A 14,336-nucleotide genomic window follows, 5' to 3' on the forward strand; every position below is an offset into this window, starting at 1 on the left:
CTTCAGTCAAGTCAAGTCCCTGCAGTCACACAAATGTTCGATGATTTAACTGAATTTATATATTAATATTAGCTACAACTACAGGAGTTATGGACTATGGGAGTTTCATTTGCAACATAAAATGCAATGTGCATTTCTACCCCAAAAAGGTGTCCACATACAGCTGAGTCGTTAATACAATAAAAATATATATATTTAAAATAACTAAATTAAAACTACAGCCTAAAATGGAAATGTAACTGAAATTAGGCCCATATATTGGGTGAGATGCCTTCTCTTTGTATTATTTGATCGTCCTCCTCCTAGTCCTGTACAGCGTGACCAGATGATGATTAATATTATAATTAATAAACTTAATGAACTCAGATTGTGTGTGTGGCTCACACCCTGACGAAGGCTCATTAGCCTCAACACGTATAGGTGTCCAGTACTGATCACCTGTTTCTAAAATATTAAAGCCATGATGAAATAAAGACAATAAAGACGGAAAAAAATACGCACCGCACACACACTGCAGACGGAGTGTGTGTGAAACGGGCTCCATCTGAACGCGTGTTCAGTGCAGCGGGCAACATACTCCCCACCGCAACCTTCTCAAACCCGAGAGAGTAAACCAGCTCCGCAACCTTCTCAAACCCCAAAGAGTAAACCAGCTCCGCAACCTTCTCAAACCCGAGAGAGTAAACCAGCTCCGCAACCTTCTCAAACCCCAAAGAGTAAACCAGCTCCGCAACCTTCTCAAACCCGAGAGAGTAAACCAGCTCCGCAACCTTCTCAAACCCCAAAGAGTAAACCAGCTCCGCAACCTTCTCAAACCCCAGAGAGTACACCAGCTCCGCAACCTTCTCAAACCCCAAAGAGTAAACCAGCTCCGCAACCTTCTCAAACCCCAGAGAGTACACCAGCTCCGCAACCTTCTCAAACCCGAGAGAGTACACCAGCTCCGCAACCTTCTCAAACCCGAGAGAGTACACCAGCTCCGCAACCTTCTCAAACCCGAGAGAGTACACCAGCTCCGCAACCTTCTCAAACCCGAGAGAGTACACCAGCTCCGCAACCTTCTCAAACCCGAGAGAGTACACCAGCTCCGCAACCTTCTCAAACCCGAGAGAGTACACCAGCTCCGCAACCTTCTCAAACCTGAGAGAGTACACCAGCTCCGCAACCTTCTCAAACCTGAGAGAGTACACCAGCTCCGCAACCTTCTCAAACCTGAGAGAGTACACCAGCTCCGCAACCTTCTCAAACCTGAGAGAGTACACCAGCTCCGCAACCTTCTCAAACCTGAGAGAGTACACCAGCTCCGCAACCTTCTCAAACCTGAGAGAGTACACCAGCTCCGCAACCTTCTCAAACCCGAGAGAGTACACCAGCTCCGCAACCTTCTCAAACCCGAGAGAGTACACCAGCTCCGCAACCTTCTCAAACCTGAGAGAGTACACCAGCTCCGCAACCTTCTCAAACCTGAGAGAGTACACCAGCTCCGCAACCTTCTCAAACCTGAGAGAGTACACCAGCTCCGCAACCTTCTCAAACCTGAGAGAGTACACCAGCTCCGCAACCTTCTCAAACCTGAGAGAGTACACCAGCTCCGCAACCTTCTCAAACCTGAGAGAGTACACCAGCTCCCCAACCTTCTCAAACCCGAGAGAGTACACCAGCTCCCCAACCTTCTCAAACCTGAGAGAGTACACCAGCTCCGCAACCTTCTCAAACCCGAGAGAGTACACCAGCTCCGCAACCTTCTCAAACCTGAGAGAGTACACCAGCTCCGCAACCTTCTCAAACCTGAGAGAGTACACCAGCTCCGCAACCTTCTCAAACCTGAGAGAGTACACCAGCTCCGCAACCTTCTCAAACCTGAGAGAGTACACCAGCTCCGCAACCTTCTCAAACCTGAGAGAGTACACCAGCTCCGCAACCTTCTCAAACCTGAGAGAGTACACCAGCTCCGCAACCTTCTCAAACCTGAGAGAGTACACCAGCTCCGCAACCTTCTCAAACCCGAGAGAGTACACCAGCTCCGCAACCTTCTCAAACCTGAGAGAGTACACCAGCTCCGCAACCTTCTCAAACCTGAGAGAGTACACCAGCTCCGCAACCTTCTCAAACCTGAGAGAGTACACCAGCTCCGCAACCTTCTCAAACCCGAGAGAGTAAACCAGCTCCCCAACCTTCTCAAACCCGAGAGAGTACACCAGCTCCCCAACCTTCTCAAACCCCAGAGAGTAAACCAGCTGGCTTTCTTATACAAAACACTTTTGGGAATAGATTCCTGAATTGCATAACAATAATTATTGTCTTAATTGTTTGTGGCCTTGTGTTTGTTTTAGCAATAAGTTCATTCGAGTAGCCTTTACATTTGAGGTGATTTAATTGTTTTGCCGAGTTCTTTCATTGTGTTTTTTATTTATTAAAGCCTATTTCGTTATTTATTATTTTTAGGCTACCGTCAACCTGGTGTCGCAGCCTGTCTATTTTAATGGACTATTTATTTCTGTAGCCCATACAGCGGGCAAGGGCTAAAACACTTTATTAGAAAATACATTGTCTGCTGACATTTAAGTATTTCACTGCACTTTAACAAGAAATCTTAGCTTAACGGCCAGTGCAATATTTATTGTTCATTGTTGTTCAGTCGTTAAGTCGTTTGAAATAAAGCTGCTTTTACTTTTTGACTGATTGCTCTCTTCAAATGTATAGGCTATAGCCTATAATTACAATATAGCAATTGGTTATTGTATTATTATAAGTATAAAATAAATGTACATTTATGGGGAAAAGATGCTTTAGCCTGATGATGATGATGCCGTTTTCGCCGTGGCTTATGTGAATTTGTGAATATAGGGCTAGGTTGATCACCTTGCAATTAAATTCTGAAACTACATAGTTTTTTAGTCTTTAAAAAACATTTTTTCACTGAAGAGTAACTCATTTTTACATTTTAAAAGCGTGTGGTGTTGCTCTCGCAGTATATATGCGGCACATAGCCTGAGTGCAACACCACGCGCTCTGATGTTGATGTGAATAGTAAGGCTAAGCAGAATAAGTACAATTAATGTAATGATGATGATAATAATAATAACTATGATCATAATATTTTTATTTATTTATTATATTCATGGGGAGTGAGCCAAATATGGCCTTGAAATCGCCAACAGCTTCAGCTTTCGGCGATCTCTCTGCCTATCGTCGATACACGATACTATCGTCTATCAGCACAACCCTCGCACACACTGAAAACATTTCAACAAGCTTTATATTTGAAAATGAACAAACATCAAATAAATCAAGCCGCTCTATGGCCTTTTTAAAGCAAGATTATATTCTGCATATAGCGCCATATAATGCATAAATAATAATTTGGTGTAAATATAATCTATAATATTATCTCTATAAATATGTTAAAGCAGTATTCTCATCAGTGTCCTATCAGCTATGACGCGTTTAAACCTAGCAGAGTTTGTGTATGAGCCCAAACAGTATCCCAGTAAAATAATTAATCTCCATATTTTCATATATGAGTTTATTTTATTAAATATCAAAAATCCAAAAGGTGTGCATTATTCCCGACACCTAGATGAACACTGTACAGTCCGTTTTATACAGCCGCTCATACCATGGCGTACCACCGCGTCATAGGCGTAGATTACGCAGGGGACGGGGGGACGTGTCCCCCGCACGTTTACTGGGTCTCGCTGATCCTAGTCGACCCGCTCCGAGCGGGATTCGAACCGGCGTTACGGGGCGGGCAAGTTAATGGGCGCTAACGACAGCTTTCTCTAACCTCGGTTCATAGCGCGCTTCTTGAGGTCACGGGCAAGTGTATTTACATAGAAACCAATGTGAATACATCAAGATTTAAATTCAGAGACAAAAAATGATCTATGCATGACCTGTCATTTTATTCACATCTAAATATCTAAATATGAGGAGGGCACTCTCACAGAAAGTCCAAAAGCGGATTCGTAGAAACTTACTGTCCCACTGGAGCTGCAGGTGAAGGAAAACCATCGTTATGAGCTAAAGCGTGACGACGACAATCAGACGAGTGAGACAATATATGCTTTATGTGTGTTTATCAAGCCATCTCAATGGGCTATTTATTGGCAATAGGCAGGCTATATCATACGAATAGGGCGTCACGATTAATCGAAATCGAACCGCAATCGTGATTTGGCTTGTGTGCGATTATGAAAGCTCAAACGCTGCGATTTAAAATTAATTAAATAAATGCCCAGTGTGTATGGAGCCAGAATGGTGACTTTAAAATTTGGCATCACAAATTAAAATTGTCATTGAAACAAAAGCAGAACTGAAAAAGGAAACATTGGCATTGAAACATTGGCATTGAAACAAGTATTGGCACTGAAAAAATAAAATTATTAAAATATTACAATCGTATTCTTATATTGAATTGGGATTTATTTGTATTTTTCAATGACAATCTTCAGATTTTTTCTTCATGTCACTCTTTTTCAGTGACAGTTTTTTTTACAATGTCAGTTTTTTTTCAATGTCACTGATTTTCAGTTTCAACTTTCTGTCACTGTTTTGGCGTGGAAAGGGGCGGGGTCTGAGGGGAGGGGTAAGTAGAGCGTAGTTTGCATATCATTTGCATATAGGTATACTGAAGCCGTCACCAGCTCTGAAGCTGCATGACTAATGTCCAGTTTACCGGGAACTTCCAAGCCGCAAGTTTAAGTCTTTTTTTATATTTTTTATCTGCCATTTCTATGTTTTCTCGTGCAACCTGGCCGGCTTGGTTAACTTTTAACGGTCGTTATGGTGTTTTGTTTTTTCTGACGTCGACTGGAACATGTAAATTAGCCTACTAACATTAGCCGTGTTGGCTAACTTAACTGTGGTTAATGCGGCTGTGTAAGTTACACTACTGACATCCCCAACCACACACACACACACCGGAGACAGACGTTACTCCTAGGGCCGCGAGTGTGCTTTTATCTGTATTTAATTTAGCAGCATAACAGCATAACGGCCGTTAAAAGTTAACCAAACCGGCCAGGTTGCACGTGAATAAACATGTAAATGGCAGATAAAAAAAAACAGACTTGCGGCTTGGAAGTTCCCGGTAAACTGGACATTAGTCATGCAGCTTCAGAGCTGGTGACGGGTTCAGTATACCTATATGCAAATGATATGCAAACTACGCTCTACTTACCCCTCCCCCCAGACCCCGCCCCTCTCCACGCCAAAACAGTGACAGAAAGTTGAAACTGAAAATCAGTGACATTGAAAAAAAACTGACATTGTAAAAAAAAACTGTCACTGAAAAAGAGTGACATGAAGAAAAAATCTGAAGATTGTCATTGAAAAATACAAATAAATGCCAATTCAATAAAAGAATACGATTGTAAGATTTTAATAATTTTATTTTTTCAGTGCCAATACTTGTTTCAATGCCAATACAACTGTTTTCAGTGCAAATGTTTAAAGGCCAATGTTTCCTTTTTCAGTTCTGCTTTTGTTTCAATGACAATTTTAATTTGTGATGCCAAATTTTAAAGTCACCATTCTGGCTCCATAAGTGTGTTAGCGGAGCGGCTCTGAGATCAGGAGTAACGCTGCTCCGTCTGAAAGACTGCGAGTTTGAGTCGCTTATAACGCGCATTTGAAGAAACAACACGAGTCAAACATCTTCACAAACTAGTGAAGCGTTCATAAACCTGTTCAACAAAAGACAACGTTTAATAACATGTTCACCTCAGTTCATATCGTCAGTCGAGTGTGTGTGAGCTGATGTGGCTTACGAGGCGTTATTTTACAGTACTCTATCTCAATCAGCACTGCATTATAATACACTTTATTATTATGAAAATACCCTTGACGGCTTGAAGAACTCAAATACTCCATATTTAGCTGCAGTCGTGTTTATTGTCGTCATGTTTAATCGAAGCGTCTCTATCTCCTGTTTACAGACAGTCCCTGTTTTTCTTCAGTGTACAGGAGTTTCCCCCACAGTGGATCACAAGAGGCTCATATTTCATATTAAAGACCGACTTTAAGAAATTGATATCACAGATAATCAACACAGACTTTTATAATAATATATATATCTTTTATTTTTCAAAAACTCTTTAGGCTTAGACCTTTCTAATGTGTTTTACCCAATTTTACCCATAATAATCACAATTATGTATTTCCCCAAATCGTGCAGCCCTATATCATATGAATAATGCAGAGCTAAAGGACAGCTTCTTAATGTTTATCTGCTGCTCACCAAGGCTGCGGTTATTTAATCAAAAATACAGTTCAAACTGTAATATTGTGAAATATCATTACAAATGAAAACAGCTTTTTCTATGTGAGGTGTATTCACACCTTTCTCGACTGTATAAAGTTCTCTAAAGGCATATACAGACTATGTCTGATAGATACTCATCAAGATCGACATGTTGACATACTTTTTGTGTGAGTTTGTCCGTTCAAACGCAAGACTTGAAGAACTCAATATTTGCGCGCTGTGAGACGTGCGCGCTGCGCAGAGAGACAGATCTTCACACACTGCAGAGGGCTCTCATTCGCGTCTTCTGGCGAATATACTGAGTGATGATGCTGAAAATGACTACGGCAGCACTCGCACGCATTGAACACAGCTTACAAAGATAGACCGTTTTGCCCACGTTTTTCTTTTATTATTGCTGTTGTAGTGTAGCCTATCTCTGAGGAGCCAGCACGTGTCTCCATCGACAGAACCGCACATAAAGCATTATTCTTCAAGTTACAACCAGTGCCGCCGCTCCCACCACGCGCAGTCGAGCAAAACACACGCTACCCATAGCAACGCGTTAGGACAACGACATTTCAGACGGACAGAGACAAGATAAACGGCTTTTCCTCCATTTGTTTCCGTTTTGTACACGTTGTTATATTAATTATAATTCAAATTCTGTTTTATTCGCCACAATATAGTAACGATAAATGTTGAGAGGGGCACTTTTGATTAATTTTCAAAAAGGGCAGGGGCTCAAAGCCCTCCCCTCTGCAGTGCTCTTGCCTGGTGTGTGTAACGTGTCCATGGTCCTGACTCCTGTCACACAATGCGGCGAAATCTCCGACAGGGCTTTAATAGTCTAACGTTACAGTGAATGAGAGGATGAGCCGGAACGAACGCACAGGCCATAGTGTGACATCCGTTAACCATAGTGTAAACATAGATGACGTCACGGGTTTTTCTATAAAAGAAAGAACGTAGCCTTCGTTTGTATGGCCCAGGCAATTTATACATTTATAATACTTACTAAAATATAATTCATATAATTTTATTACTGTTGTATTAGTTGTTTGAAGAGTAAAGAAAGAAATTGGTCGGTCTTAAAGCCAATTTACAACCGGCAAGTCGGTCGGACTAAAAGGAAAAAATAAATAAAAAATTGAGTTGGCCCTAAATTGACAGGGTCGGTCGGGTTACGGCAAACAAGAATATTTTTAAGGATGGCCTAAGCGGTGGCTTTCAGCAGTGGCATTCGGTGCCTGTCCACGGCGACTTAGGAAGTTGTTTAAAATCCTGCCGCTCCATTTCAAGATTTTATATAAAATTTATATTACCCTCAAATTGTCAATGTACATACTGATTTCACCCTGTGCTACAAGAAACACTCATCGTGCAGCACTTCTGTTAGAAGTCGATTCAGAACTGAGCTCGTGTAATGTGGGCCCGGTGTGAGATCCTGAGGCAAGGCGCTGAGCTTCAGTCCGGTGTGAGATCCTGAGACACAGCGCTGAGCATCAGTCCGGTGTGAGATCCTGAGACACGGCGCTGAGCTTCAGTCCGGTGTGAGATCCTGAGACACAGCGCTGAGCATCAGTCCGGTGTGAGATCCTGAGACACAGCGCTGAGCATCAGTCCGGTGTGAGATCCTGAGACACGGCGCTGAGCTTCAGTCCGGTGTGAGATCCTGAGACACAGCGCTGAGCTTCAGTCCGGTGTGAGATCCTGAGGCGCGGCGCTGAGCTTCAGTCCGGTGTGAGATCCTGAGACACGGCGCTGAGCTTCAGTCCGGTGTGAGATCCTGAGACACGGCGCTGAGCTTCAGTCCGGTGTGAGATCCTGAGACACAGCGCTGAGCATCAGTCCGGTGTGAGATCCTGAGACACGGCGCTGAGCTTCAGTCCGGTGTGAGATCCTGAGACACGGCGCTGAGCTTCAGTCCGGTGTGAGATCCCTGAGACACGGCGCTGAGCTTCAGTCCGGTGTGAGATCCTGAGACACGACGCTGAGCTTCAGTCCGGTGTGAGATCCTGAGACACGACGCTGAGCTTCAGTCCGGTGTGAGATCCTGAGACACAGCGCTGAGCTTCAGTCCGGTGTGAGATCCTGAGGCAAGGCGCTGAGCTTCAGTCCGGTGTGAGATCCTGAGACACGGCGCTGAGCTTCAGTCCGGTGTGAGATCCTGAGACACGGCGCTGAGCTTCAGTCCGGTGTGAGATCCTGAGACACGGCGCTGAGCTTCAGTCCGGTGTGAGATACCTGAGACACGGCGCTGAGCTTCAGTCCGGTGTGAGATCCTGAGACACAGCGCTGAGCTTCAGTCCGGTGTGAGATACCTGAGACACGGCGCTGAGCTTCAGTCCGGTGTGAGATCCTGAGACACAGCGCTGAGCTTCAGTCCGGTGTGAGATCCTGAGGCGTGCCGCTGAGCTTCAGTCCGGTGTGAGATCCTGAGACACGGCGCTGAGCTTCAGTCCGGTGTGAGATCCTGAGGCAAGGCGCTGCGCTTCAGTCCGGTGTGAGATCCTGAGACACGGCGCTGAGCTTCAGTCCGGTGTGAGATCCTGAGACACGGCGCTGAGCTTCAGTCCGGTGTGAGATACCTGAGACACGGCGCTGAGCTTCAGTCCGGTGTGAGATCCTGAGACACAGCGCTGAGCTTCAGTCCGGTGTGAGATACCTGAGACACGGCGCTGAGCTTCAGTCCGGTGTGAGATCCTGAGACACAGCGCTGAGCTTCAGTCCGGTGTGAGATCCTGAGGCGTGCCGCTGAGCTTCAGTCCGGTGTGAGATCCTGAGACAAGGCGCTGAGCTTCAGTCCGGTGTGAGATCCTGAGACGCGGCGCTGAGCTTCAGTCCGGTGTGAGATCCTGAGACGCGGCGCTGAGCTTCAGTCCGGTGTGAGATCCTGAGACGCGGCGCTGAGCTTCAGTCCGGTGTGAGATCCTGAGACACGGCGCTGAGCTTCAGTCCGGTGTGAGATCCTGAGGCGCGGCGCTGAGCTTCAGTCCGGTGTGAGATCCTGAGGCGCGGCGCTGAGCTTCAAACCGGTGTGAGATCCTGAGACACGGCGCTGAGCTTCAGTCCGGTGTGAGATACCTGAGAAACGGCGCTGAGCTTCAGTCCGGTGTGAGATCCTGAGGCGCGGCGCTGAGCTTCAGTCCGGTGTGAGATCCTGAGGCGCGGCGCTGAGCTTCAGTCCGGTGTGAGATCCTGAGGCGCGGCGCTGAGCTTCAGTCCGGTGTGAGATCCTGAGACACAGCGCTGAGCTTCAGTCCGGTGTGAGATCCTGAGGCGCGGCGCTGAGCTTCAGTCCGGTGTGAGATCCTGAGGCGCGGCGCTGAGCTTCAGTCCGGTGTGAGATCCTGAGGCGCGGCGCTGAGCTTCAGTCCGGTGTGAGATCCTGAGACGCCGCTGAGCTTCAGTCCGGTGTGAGATCCTGAGGCACGGCGCTGAGTTTCGATTTGAGATCCTGAGATGCGGCGCTGAGCTTCTGTCCGGTGTGAGATCCTGAGGCGTGGCGCTGAGCATCAGTCCGGTGTGAGATACCTGAGACGCGGCACTGAGCTTCAGTCCGGTGTGAGATCCTGAGACACGGCGCTGAGCTTCAGTCCGGTGTGAGATCCTGAGGCGCGGCGCTGAGCTTCAGTCCGGTGTGAGATCCTGAGACACGGCGCTGAGCTTCAGTCCGGTGTGAGATCCTGAGGCTCGGCGCTGAGCTTCAGTCCGGTGTGAGATCCTGTGCCGCGGCGCTGAGCTTCAGTCCGGTGTGAGATCCCTGAGACACGGCGCTGAGCTTCAGTCCGGTGTGAGATCCTGAGACACAGCGCTGAGCTTCAGTCCGGTGTGAGATCCTGAGCCGCGGCGCTGAGCTTCAGTCCGGTGTGAGATCCTGAGGCGCGGCGCTGAGCTTCAGTCCGGTGTGAGATCCTGAGGCGCGGCGCTGAGCATCAGTCCGGTGTGAGATCCTGAGGCGCGGCGCTGAGCTTCAGTCCGGTGTGAGATCCTGAGGCGCGGCGCTGAGCTTCAGTCCGGTGTGAGATACCTGAGACACGGCGCTGAGCTTCAGCCCGGTGTGAGATCCTGAGGCGCGGCGCTGAGCTTCAGTCCGGTGTGAGATACCTGAGACACGGCGCTGAGCTTCAGTCCGGTGTGAGATCCTGAGCCGCGGCGCTGAGCTTCAGTCCGGTGTGAGATCCTGAGGCGCGGCGCTGAGCTTCAGTCCGGTGTGAGATCCTGAGACGCCGCTGAGCTTCAGTCCGGTGTGAGATCCTGAGGCGCGGCGCTGAGCTTTAGTCCGGTGTGAGATCCTGAGGCGCGGCGCTGAGCTTCAGTCCGGTGTGAGATCCTGAGGCGCGGCGCTGAGCTTCAGTCCGGTGTGAGATCCTGAGGCGCGGCGCTGAGCATCAGTCCGGTGTGAGATCCTGAGGCGCGGCGCTGAGCTTCAGTCCGGTGTGAGATCGGTGGTTTCATTCACAATTGGATGACGTCACATACGCATGCGCAGTAGAGTTTGCATGCACAGTTGAGAGTTTTGCTGGATAGATAAATACTGGATAGTGAGATCCTGTGGAGATCCGGAATAAGAATGAGCTGAAAACCAAAGTTAAAGAACGACACGCATTCATTGCGTTTTAGCCTAAAATGAGAGTTCCGCGTCTTTATTAAAATCAACATATTAACGATTTCTCTCATCCACCCGCAATTTTTGGGATGTTTACGCACCTGAACCGCGGATATAATAATAATAATAATAATAGATTGTATTTATAATGCACTTTTCATTCCGAAGAATCTCAAAGTGCAACAAAGGGGGGGGGGGGGGGAATAACAACAAAAAATGAATAACAAGTAAAAATATAGAATACTACAAACAATCAACCAACACAGAAAACAGAACAGAAACAGAGCTGATGGTGAACAGAAACAGAGCTGATGGTGGACAGAAAACAGCTGATGGTGGAAGTCTCTGTTAGCTCCGCAGCACACTGTGGTCCACTCCATGTTTCAGATTTCTCCCAGCGGCAGTGTCCCGATGACATCGCCGAGGCACGACAGCTGAAGACCAGATGATGGGTCTTCTTCATGATGATTCAAACGATGGGGATCGCTGCAGCACCATGCAGGAGGCAGAACATTCCTCCGGGCACTTCTGTGGACACACCGGGGCCGGCGCAGATGTCGCTCCACGGTCGCAATGCAGGACGGAACAGCGGCGCAGCCGGCGCAGCCGAGAAGCAGAACATCCCAACATCATGCCGGACGCCGACGACGAGAGCCCGGATGACGCTAGCCCGGTGCAAACTTCAGCCACCATGCAGCTTAAGCCCAAGGGAGACCACCAGTGAGCAGTGCTCACTGAGCACCCGCGGCGAAAAACATCAAATGTCCTCCAAACCAGAAACCAACCGCAGCCAAACCACATAACCACAATCCGCTCATACTCCGAGTCCTTACACAAAAAATGTCTTTCTGCAACATCTGTGTGTAGTTAAATGGACTAAGCGAAGCGTCGAGGCAGATGATTTTGCCTCAAGGATTTATTTGATTTGATTAACTCGAGTTCCTCGATGAATCCAGCCCTAATATATATATATATATATATATATATATATATATATATATATATATATATATATATATATACATAGATATGATATAATCTATAAGGCAATGGTATTTATTCATGTAATACATTTTTTCTCATGCTTTTTCTTTATCATCTTCTTTATAGACATGCGAAAATATAATAATGGTAAGTTGATCTATTCATTGATCGTTTATTATACAGTATTTAATCGTTTTGCGTCATATATGCTGTGTGTTCTAACAATTTCTATAATTTATCTTTAAATACAGCAGTAAAGTGCCCCGTGTGCCCCGTGTGGATCGTCAGTATCAACAGTTATCTGATTGGGGTCCACAATATGGTCAACCGAGAGCAGAGGATGCTGCTCATTAAATTTGCGCGCCACAGGGTGAGGTTGACTTGTTTGGACTGCCCTCTCTGCGGCACGTTCTTTAAATACCCTGAGAAGCACCTGCAGAGGGCACACAGGGACTTGACGGTAAGCCAAACCAGTCTTAAAACTGACAGGATTGACCACGTTGTTTCACTTTAATGTATGAAACAACTGTCTGGTTGTGTAAAGAATACTGAAATGTTGTTTTTATAATGTTGAAGGAGTTGGCAAGGTCTAAGGTGGTGAGGATGCTGAGGAAGTCAGTGACCATGGGGAAGCTCCGAGATCTTTGGAAATCGGAGCCAGCCATCCCCCTGGTCCATGACTTTTCTCAGGCCGAGGCCCCACCTGAGATCCCACCAGAGGCCCCTCCTGAGGTCCCACCTGAGGCCCCATCTGAGACCCCACCAGAGGCCCCACCAGAGGCCCCACCTGAGGCCCCATCTGAGACCCCACCAGAGGCCCCACCAGAGGTCCCACCAGAGACCCCACCTGAGGCCCCACCAGAGGCCCCACCTGAGACCCCACCAGAGGCCCCACCTGAGGCCCCACCAGAGGCCCCACCTGAGACCCCACCAGAGGCCCCACCTGAGGCCCCACCAGAGGCCCCACCTGAGACCCCACCAGAGGCCCCACCTGAGACCCCACCTGAGACCCCACGCGAGGCCTGCCAGAACTGCCGAAAGCTCCAGGCTCAGCTGGACACGCAGAGCTTTTCCTTCAGAGAAGTGAGCCGCAGCTTCCTCCTGCTGAGGAGGAGATCAGCCCAGGTCACCCAGGTCACGGACACACTCCTATCGGCCCTTCTCTCCAGGCCCCCGGGGGAATCAGAAGACCAGGGCCACCAGACCAGCCACACACTGCCCCAAAGCAGGGGCGACCTGGAAGTGCCCCGCCCCGTCTGAGGAGTCCGCTTCGGTGCGTTTATTTTCCTGTGGGTTGGTTTAACCGTCTGGGGTGTGTAGTGTTTGCTGACACTTTGGCTATCTCGTTGTTTCCAGGATGGGCCGAGTCCGGTGAAGCGGAGCCAGAAGATGCCGGTCAGGGGGATAAACCTCAGGGGTCTGGCTGTCCCCGATACAGTCCCCTCAAAATAGTTTGGTGGAGTTTTTCTTTCAATTTGAGGTGTTGTTCGATGTTCTAGTTCTGAGTGTGTAATGTTGAAACAATGTGTTGTTTAATTAAATCTTTGTACAGTTCCTATTGTCTTGTCTTTTTTGCTTCTTCAAATTTTCAATCTGCTTCGTACTGAACGTGTCCTGGTTCATGAATTCCTCGTCTCATTCTGTCTGTGTGCTGTTGGAGGCGTGGTCACTGATTACTCATCAACCGATCACTCTCACCTGCTGCACCTCATTAACGGGCCTATGTATTCCTGTGTCTCACTCAGTCTTGTTGTCAGATCGTTTCAGTGTGTCCTGTGTGTGTTCTCCGTGGGATTGCTTCGCTCCGGTTCCAGCTGACCGTGTCTGCCCGTTTGCCTCCCTGCTTCACGGACGTTCATCAGTGCCCAGCGAACCCTTCTTCATTGACGTTGCTGTTATCAGCTACTGAGACTTTACTGTTCTGATCTGTCTGGTGTTTTGAGAGTAATAAACTTTTACTTATTCGCTATTGGATCCTCCTGTTCTTTTCTCCTAGCCCACACGACAGAACAGGTGTTTTAATTAAAAGTGCTTTAAGTGTTTTTAGGCCAAAACATTTTTTGTCACATACAGCAAACATCTCCTCACTATTGCTGCTGCCTGTCCCCTGAACACACTGTAAAAAACGTGGTCTCTTTATACTGAACAGGTGATTTAATTAATAAAAAATGTTATTAAAGAAGAAATATCATCTAGAATGGTCCACAAAGCTACTCGGTGGTCACCAAATAAACTGGAGCTGATACATTTCAGGACGGTCACAGATCCAGTTTATTAAATATCTGCCAAATAGTAAAAACATTTAAGCTCTGAAAGGATGAAAGTTAGATGAATGTGTCCAGTTGAGTGTAAAAAAGGTGGTTTAACCAATACAGGTGTGTATTATATGAAATATCATCTACACTGTAAAGAAAGATTTTTGCCTAAGTAAATAAAACAGGAAGAATAATGCATCTAAAAATATTGTTCTTGGATGCATGATTATCCCTGTTTTAT

Source organism: Pseudorasbora parva, chromosome 14, assembly GCF_024679245.1.
Source record: "Pseudorasbora parva isolate DD20220531a chromosome 14, ASM2467924v1, whole genome shotgun sequence".
Classification (NCBI taxonomy): Eukaryota; Metazoa; Chordata; class Actinopteri; order Cypriniformes; family Gobionidae; genus Pseudorasbora; species Pseudorasbora parva.